This window comes from Chelonoidis abingdonii, chromosome 1 (assembly GCF_003597395.2).
Source record: "Chelonoidis abingdonii isolate Lonesome George chromosome 1, CheloAbing_2.0, whole genome shotgun sequence".
Taxonomy (NCBI): Eukaryota; Metazoa; Chordata; order Testudines; family Testudinidae; genus Chelonoidis; species Chelonoidis abingdonii.
In genome coordinates, this window is record NC_133769.1 from 228,402,062 (window position 1) to 228,411,408 (window position 9,347).

The following is a 9,347-nucleotide window of genomic DNA, read 5'->3' on the forward strand; positions in this document are numbered from 1 at the left end:
TCTTTTTTTACCTAATGTGGCAACATCCCCAAAAATAAAATTATTAGCATCTTTCATAAATATGGAGAATTATGAACATAACTGACCATCCTCAATTCCCTGGAGAAGTGGATTGACCAGGGGATTAGAAATGACATCCAGTGTTACAGGGTTTAACTCTAGTGACTTCTCTAAGGTCACTCCTAATTTACACTGGTGTGAATTCAGAATCAAGACCAGAGTTTTCACTTCTACATTACCATTCCCAAGACATTCAACGCTCACGACTAAAAATCCTCACGGATGTCTTGTGAAATTAAGTTGCTCTTAGTCCAGTTTTTAGTTGAAGGCAATTTGTACCACAGCTGTCAAACCAAAAACTGAATGCGCACAGAGACTGTATAATCCTCTCACCTCTAGAGATGGCGCATCGAGATCAGAATTGCTATGACCATATGGAGAAGTTTGCTCTGCTGTGGTCCATGCTTTTCTCACTCTGTTAATAAATAGAGGACTTCTAGGGTGTGTCAAAGCACTAAAAATTCCCACACAATTTAGGAAATAAGTAATAGCTTCTTTGCCTGTTTCATCTTCCTTGACCCAGACCTCCAGTTTTTCTTTACTAACCGTAATCCTGGTGATATCCTGAACACTGAAGTTCTTCTCTTTCCCCGTGTCCTAGATCAGTAAGTCTACCTATTGCCATCTCAGATATACTATTGCATCACCTCTACTTAATTATTTGTATTATGGTAACACTCAGTGCCTCCAATCAAAATCAGGTCTCTGTTTTGCTAGTTGCTATGCAAACACACAAGATCCTGCATTGAGGATTTTTATCATTTAATGTAAAACAAGATACAACAAATGGGTTTAACAAATAATTGGAAGAAATGGGGGAGGATAGGGGTAACAATGTCACTAAGGTGGTTCATAGACTGTTCAAACTTAATATTGAGTTAATAATATTAAAAACCATAATATATACATAAATATCAGTAATCCCTTCTAACCAGCTGCCTACCAATGTCTTTTGAAATCCAAAGTCATACTTTCATTTTCTCATGCCACCACTTCATTACAACTTTTTTCACTGTAGAATATCCAAATTCTAGTTTTTCCTGCTCACATATGCAGGGAAATGCAAACACATCACTCCATCATTAAATAACCTCACTGGTGTCCTATTTATTACTTCTTCAAAATTGCTTGTTCACAAATTTTTTTTTAAATTCTCTTTGGGTGATCAAGTTTGTACTCCATACCTATTCATACACTAAGTACCTCCACTAGTTTACAGCTAAAGTTATTAAGCTACATCTTACAAATTATACACGAGTCACCACAGTCAGTACAGCTAGAGGCAATGGATTTGTTTTATGTGTTGCAACAGGGAAGTCATGATGACCTTATAAATAACCAGGCACCATTATGTCATAAAAAGGAGGCTTGAATCCTATTTTATTTGACCAACCAGGAGAATTAGATGAGTTGTTAGATTCAGAATAAGACCCTATTTAAAGAATAATTTGCTGATGCTAAGTGAGCTGAGTAATGCAGTCAGTCATCCTGTTCAAGTTTAATTGTTAAATCCCATTTCTTTTTCCATATTTATAAGTTACTAATTTGACAAGAGTTTCACTCAAATATCAAAGCTACGCAATGTGATTTTAATAAGGAGGATCCTAATTACCTCAGTTAACTGAGGAAATGTTGGCTAGTGCTTGGGGCACATAATCAGGAGAGGATCACAGGTATGCAAACTGATTGTTGAGCTAGTTACTTAACCTTTTTCTGGGCCAAAGTCATCCCTGGTCTGGGTGAGGTGTAACTCACCTGAAGTCAATGTAGATGTAACAAGTTACCCTGAGGTCTGATCTGAGCTTCAGGCCTAAATTTCTGTAAATTGGGGGAAAATAGCTGACCTACATCATGTAGGTGTTCGTGATGCTTAGCTAATTTGTTTCCACAGCACTATATAAATACTGTATATTACTATAGACTATCTAGAAATGCTTTCTGTACAGTATGTATACAGCACTCTCCTTTAATAAAGGGAAACAAAACTTGTGGTTTATTTGGTTAAAGTATTTTTGTATAAAAGGGAGAAAAATACCTGGATCTCTGAAGAGGGGCGTGTGTGAGGGAGAAATGATGATTGAAGTTCAGGCTATTACTGAAAGCAGAGTCCAAAATTGTTACTATAAAAGCATATTTAAAACAAGGCTAAAAAAAAGGTAAAGCACCCACTAAAGGTTTCTCTTGAAGTTTGCCTCATCCACTTTTTTATTGTTCCTTTGACAGCTCTCTTAGGGCTGGTCTACACTAGGGGAGGGGATCGATCTAAGATACGCAACTGCTACGTGAATAGCATGGCTGAAGTCGAAGTATCTTAGATCGAGTTACCTACCGTCCTCACAGAGCGGGATTGACGTCCGCGGCTCCCCCTGTCGACTCCGCTACCGCCGTTCACGTTGGTGGAGTTCTGGAGTCAACAGGAGCACATTCGGGGATCGATATATTGCATCTAGATGAGATGTGATATATTGATCCCCGAGAAATCGATTGCTACCCGCCGATATGGCCGGTAGTGAAGATGTACCCTTAGACTTTCTCCTCCCTTGCAGACTCTGTCTCCAGAGGATCTCCTGCAGCAGGTTTGAAGGCAGCATTCTTTTTCCACTGAAACATCTCTTGTACTAGGGCTGGGTCAAGATTAGTAAAAATAAGGGGCAGCTCTATTTTTTTTGCTGCCCCAAGCACGGCAGGCAGGCGGCCTTCGGTGGCGCACCTGCAGGAGGTCCGCTGGTCACACGGATTCAGCGGCTTGCCTGTGGGAGGTCCACTGGTGTTGTGCCATCGGCGTCCCTGCTGCTGAATTGCTGCTGAAGCCATGGGACTGGTGGACCTCCTGCAGGCATGCTGCTGAAAGCTGCCTGCCTGCCACCATCACAGTGACCGGCAGACCCCCGCTCACGGCTTGCCACCCCAGGCATGTGCTTGTTGCGCTGGTGCCTGGAGCCGCCCCCCAGTAAAAATGAATTGTATATGATGATAAAACTAGAAATCTTGTTACAATAGGCTTGGAACTTGGTTAACCAGGACCACCTCAGTGGAATAGCAGTACTCAAAACCAGGTGTTTTGATCTGTGTTGTCAAACCAGTTAACTTTCACTAGTGCAGAGTAAGCCTGTGGTGCTCAGCTTGCCTCTACCTAGTCCTGAAAGGGGTTGAGCAGCTTCCACTGAAATATTTTGTCCACTGTTCTATAATTAGCTTGGCATGGCCTTTGGCACAACTTTTGTATGTAAAAGCAATTTATATGGACAGTTAAGTCGCTGTATGTTTACTTGTGTGATCTTTTATTTTTGAATTCCAGTTTACTTGCATTTGTAATCTATAAGTGTTTAGCCACATATACACAGTTAATGTGTCCACGAAACAAATTTTTCATTCAAGTGGAATATGAAAACTACACTAACTACTTTCAGTTGGAAAGACAAATCACTTAAAAATAATAAATTGTCCTAAATATAATGTGTAATCATCAAATGAGCCATGTCCAATAAGGCCCATAGAGAAACCAGTCACAGTTCACAGGTATGGAGATAATGACCAGTGAGATTATTGATAAAAGCTGTTTTTTGAAATTTAAATATAATTTTACTAAGTAAATATTTAGTTTTCGTTTAAAAACTATGGTCCCAATTCTGGAAACACTTATGCACATGCTTAATATTAAACACATATATAATAACTGTTTGCAGACTGAAACCTGTATTGCTAGAGGAGGATTCAGAAATAAAGTTAATATTGCTACATTATTTCAGGTTATGTAATATAAAAGCTTATGTACAAAATAGGTTTTCTGTAGTCATTCTGAAGCAGTTTGCAATTTAAAGTGGGATGCTCTATCTGCCCATTTCCAAGTATCAGAATGTTGTCAGCCACACTATTGGTCTGAATATCCCCGTGTGCTTTATAAAGCCCTTGTTTTGTCATGGTAAATATATGAACCTGCCAACTGAAGAAATGAATAACAGAAAAAGTGAAATGTTTCCTTACTCTAACAGGTCGACCTTCCTTTGATTATGAAGATACTCCTCTTTGTGCAGTGATAGTGACTGTTCTATGTGGTTTACAAGCATAGTAAATTTTAAATATATATAATCAGGTTGAGCCCTTTGGAGTTCAGGACTTTCCACTGGTTCACCTTTCCTGGTAAAGATATGTGGATTAATATGGTTGGCTCTGGGAGAGTTGTTACTCCATCAGGGGAATTGGAGGGGGAGAGCTAATGCCTTGCCAGATTGGGGGAGGAGGATTGTTGCCCAGCAGTGTTGGGGGGTTGGTGACATTACTGCCCAACCAGTAGGGGGTACCCCCTCTTCCTGGAGGGCGGACAGAGGAGAGGAGGGTTGATTGGTTGTTCATTTCCTCCCCCTTCACTTCCCAGGCACTGGGCCCAGCATGGCCCACCCACAGGGAGAAGCTTGCTGCTCTGGGGCTAGTATAATGTTACAAACAGCTACAATCACAAATTTATACATCCGTTACTGACTTCCATGGGTATGCTTTTTTGGTGCAATGTCACAATTTGCTGCCTTTGCCTTTCACCATTCTCTTGGTCTGATGGCATGTTGTAATGGTTGGGTGCACTCCCATCACAATTTGCTACCATTGTGAAATCTCTACATAAAATATTTTTGTAATTTGGAGAAGCATTTTACAGAGTTAAACCACAGGGCTATTGTATGTAAAACCCTGCAGGAAGGTATTGGGTTTTTTTTATTAAGCCTTTCCCATTATAGATCAGAAACTGTACAGCCTATAGGAAGGTTTAATGTACACAAAACACCGATACTTGTGTAAAGCATTGTAAACAGCATTTGAAATACTTATGAATACATTTTAACCACAACTCATTAGGCAGAAAATTTACCACTGTTCCTTATACAGACTTCCCACCCCCTTCATTGTCACTATTACACTTATTGATCAAGTTTTCAAAACAAGATTTACACCTCTCTGCTTTGGCACAAACATATGAGTATATTCCCTTCTGCTCTTAGTGCAGAGACATTTTCTCAGGTCTCCTCACTGCTAAAACCGAAGTGCCTCATCCTCAGTGTGTGTGTGGAGGCAGTGGGGGAGGTTAACCTCAGAGTAGCTGTTGCACCTTAGGTATCCGAAGTAAAACAACAAAAATAATCCTTTTTAGCCACGAGAAAAAGGCCTAAGGGGTAGAGTCACAAAGGGGCGTAGGGCTTGTCTATGCTTAAAACAGTGCAGCTGTAGCACTTCAGTGAAGACAGTACCTACGCCAGTGGGAGGGATCACCCATCAAAGTAGGATCAGTGGTGCTAAACCAGGAGTACGCATACCCCCTGGGGTATGCAGAGGTCTTCCAGGGACTACATCAGCTCATCTAGATATTCCCCTAGTTGTACAGCAGGCCACAGAAAAAGCACTAGTGAAGTCAGTAAAAACTAAAATTTCATACAATGACTTTATACTGCTCTATGTGCTGTACACTGAAACACAAGTACAATATTTATACTCCAATTGATTTATAATTATATGGTAAAAATGAGAGAGTAAGCAATTTTTCAATAATAGTGTACTGTGACACTTTTGTATTTTTATGTCTGATTTTGTAAGCAAGTAGTTTAAGTGAGGTGAACGTTAGAGTATGCAAGACAAATCAGACTTCTGAAAGGTGTACAGTCGTCAGGAAAGGTTGAGAGCCCCTGATTGCAGTTAATCCACTTCCCTGAGAGGAAGAAGTTAGGTCGATGGGGGAGAGTTGTTTTGTGGACACACTGAGAAGCAGAGGTTACTCGCTCTGTGCAGTGTTGGTATTTCTTTGAGATTTGTGTCCTTGTGGATGCTACGCTACCCACCCTCCTTCCCCTCATCTTTGGAGTTTCTTCTGATACAGTCAGAGTCATCCCTAGGGGACAGCAAATTGGGGCAACAACTTTGGGGCAGGCTCGTGCCGCATGAGTGGTGGGTGAACTGCTGTCTAAGGGAGGCTACCCCTAGCCCTGCCCCTTCTACCTAAGAGAGAACATGTGCTCTGCAGCACCAGGAGAGCACATGGTGGTGCTGCTGCAGTCTCCCCAGCCCTGGGAAGGTGGGCGCATGCAGGGCCCTGCTTAGGCATAGGCAACATAGGCAGCTGCGGTAGGGCACCTGAAAATTTGGGGCACCACTGGGTCTTAGTGTCCACCCTCTTCTTTTCCTATCCCTGTTCTGACCCTTCCTGCAGGCTCCCACAGATGGCTGCTCTAGCCTGGTGAGTCTTCCTTGGGAGGGAATCTAGTAGTTAAAAGTGAAAAAACCTCCAGCCTGCCAGACCTATTAGCACAACATTGAAACTGTTAAAGAGACATTCAAGGGGTAATAAAGCCATTTAACAGGCATTTGCCAACCCCAAGGTATGTACTGACAGGTTTCAGAGTGGTAGTCCTGTTAGTCTGTACCAGCAAAAACAAGGACGAGTCCTTGTGGCACCTCAGAGACTAACAAATTATTTGGGCATAAGCTTTTGTGGGCTAGAACCCATTTCATCAGATGTCCACGAAAGCTTATGCCCAAATAAATTTTTATACTGTTAGTTTCTGACTTTACTGACAAAAACAGTTGTGCATTAATGTAATATTTACACAGAACATGTCAGTCTACAGGACCTTAGTTTAAAATTTGCTTTAAAAATATTTCATTAGTGAGCTGGTGAAGATTATAAAATCACATTTCTAAAAAATGCTTGCATAGAGTTTTAGATGCACAATCATCTTTAGCCTTAAATGCGTGGATCTTCAGACATACAGTTTTTTAAATAAATCCTTCAAAAGACCTCCCTTATCTAAAATACACATTTTAATTACTATAGTTAAAAAAAAAAGTGCTTCCAAGTCTTCCTGTCCTTTCTGTCCATCCCTTCACCACCTCTCCCCCCACTCCCCACTGAAGAGAGCCCTTAAAGGGACAACAGTCCTTCCCTTCCAGATAGCTGGACAAAGAGTTTCCCTTTCTTTACTTCTGACTATCCGATGAACTAGTTTTAAAAGAACCCTCCAGCAAAATCAGTACCTTAGTAAGACATAAAATCCTTGTTATACCTAAAATCTTTGGAAACATATTTTTTTAAAGTTGGTGAAATTTCATAACCATGTCTCTTGTTATGGAGATCACACAAAGTAAATTACTGTTCCCTTTTTCTAAAAGCAATGAACATTGTTATGAACACACTAAACCTCTCTGATTAATTTAAAATAATGTCTTTGTTTCAGTGAGTTAAATATGTAGTAATCTGGAATGCTGGCTTAAGGTTTGAGTACATTTAAAATATAAATTCAGCTTAGAAATACTGATTAAGAAAATGTAAAACAGAGAAGAGCTGCATCATGTATTCCATTATATGTAATGTTGTATTCAGCAGGACAGCTGACTCACCCTTACTACGAAGTTTTTGCAAATAAATCTCTGACAAACTTCAGGGCATATCAAAAAACCTGTGACTGACATTTTGTATTCCCAAGTTTTAGTGCTTTTAATTAGGTACTTTCTTCATGTCCATTCTGCATGAGGGAGAGGGTATGGGAGTCTCTGCAGGGAACTGTGACTCTCCGCCACCATGAGGCAGGCCGGGCATCTCATTATCCTTTGCTGTCTCGTCCTTCCTCTCCCACCAGGCTGTGAGCTTGGGCTCCCATCCGGCATAGGGGCACCAGTTTAATAACACTGCGTAGGGTCCCATAAATCCTAAGGACGGCCCTGGCGGCGTGGCTCCAGCCCTCTGGAATCCAGTGGCCTGGCTGATGTGGGGTCTTGGGGTGGGGGCAGAGTGTGGTGGGGGCACACCTGACAGTTTGGGGGGGGTACTACCTCCCCTATCCTGCCCTGGTTTGGTCAGTCCAGGAAGTGACATCACTTCCACCCTGGGCTCCACACGCCCCCTGGGGACAGCCCTGTATATAGTGATGAGTGACACAGTACACAAGTATGCCAACAGGGGGTGTGTGTGTTGAACAGACTCTGCTAATGAAAATCTCCAGTTAAGGGCAGATAGTGCATGTGCACCCAGAATGGAGGACCCAGAGGGGGATACACCTTGAAAAGCTACAGTTATTGAATAGGGTAAGTAGCCTCTTCTTTGAGTAGTGCCCCTCTGGGTGCTCTACTCTGGGTGAGGAGGGGGTGTGGAACAGAGTCCGGCACAGAAAAGAGAACAGTATTGCCCGACTGCACCATCAGACCTGGTGGCATCAACCAAGGCACAGGCTCTAGAAAGTATGAACCGAAGCCAGGTAGCAGCTTCGCAGCTTTAGACCAGCATTTTAAACACATTTGAACATTTAAGCAATTATTGGGATTTTCAAAAGCATCTAGGTGCTTTCGCCCTTTACAAATCTGGCCTGGGGTGAATATTTGCGAACCACGTTCTACACACAAGTGGTGACGTGCAATAGCACTGTGGTGTTGGGGGCCAACAAACAAACAATCAAAAACCCTTGACAAGGCAATCCCCGTTGGTGGATCAAAGAAACCTGAACAAGTTTTAACACCAAACCAGAAACCAGCCAGCCTTAAAGCCACACGATCCCAACGAATAAACAGGGGTATTGAAAAAGAAAAAAGAACAAAACTGTAGAATTAGAAGCAAATGTTGCCATACACCCGGGGCCGGGGGCTGCTCGGAGCCGGGGCAGGCACTGAGAGGAACCGCTCGGAGGCGCTGCAGATCCGGGACCGGGAGCCTCTAAACTCGCGTCTGACCATTAGCGAGCCGGGGTAGGTGGGGCATGTGAAATGCTGCTCCGACGGGGCTCCGCACGCGTGGGGGGACGAGGAGCCTGGTCTGGGCGCTAGGACCGGCCTGGGAGGCGGGGGCTGAGATGGGGCAAAAAGCCCCCCGCCCTGTTTTTGCAGCCGCTGCAGCGCCCCGCCCCGGGGTCCCGGTTCCCCCCCAAATCCCGGCCCCAGCTTCTCCCCGGCCCAGCAGCCCGTGGCTCCTCCCCCACCCGTATTGCTCCTGCGCCCCCGCCCCCTGCACAGACTCCGCCCATCCCCGCCAGCCCCGCGCGCGAGCAGCGGCTTTCAGCGGGCGGTACGGAGCCTGCTCGGTCCCTGGGCGCATGCGCCCCGCCAGGCCAGCCGAGCCGAGCCGAGCCGAGCAGCCGCCGCCTGTTCGAAAGGGGCCGCGGTTTCTCTCGTTACGCCGGGACCCAGTTCTCTGAGCGGCGGGCGGGCGGGCCCCGAAGCGGCGTTGGGGCGGCACAGGGTGAGTGTCCCCGCGCGCCGGGCTGGGCCTCCCGCTGGCGGGGCAGGAGGTGGGCGTGTCCCTGGCTGGGCCTCGCTCCCCA

The 9,347-nt window shown here is 44.2% G+C and overlaps 1 protein-coding gene across 6 annotated transcripts in view; it reads left to right on the top strand.

The window, feature by feature from the left end:
• The first annotated feature begins 9,044 nt into the window (after positions 1-9,044).
• The window catches only part of BCLAF3 (BCLAF1 and THRAP3 family member 3), a 103,255-nt gene continuing 102,952 nt past the window's right edge, over positions 9,045-9,347 (top strand). For 5 of the 6 annotated variants that reach the window (XM_032777987.2, XM_032777977.2, XM_032777982.2 and 2 more), the window contains exon 1: positions 9,045-9,265. The gene's annotated coding sequence lies outside the window, so the exon portion shown is untranslated. The remainder of the gene's footprint in view (positions 9,266-9,347) is intronic. The other variant, XM_032777979.2, reaches the window with a different exon arrangement.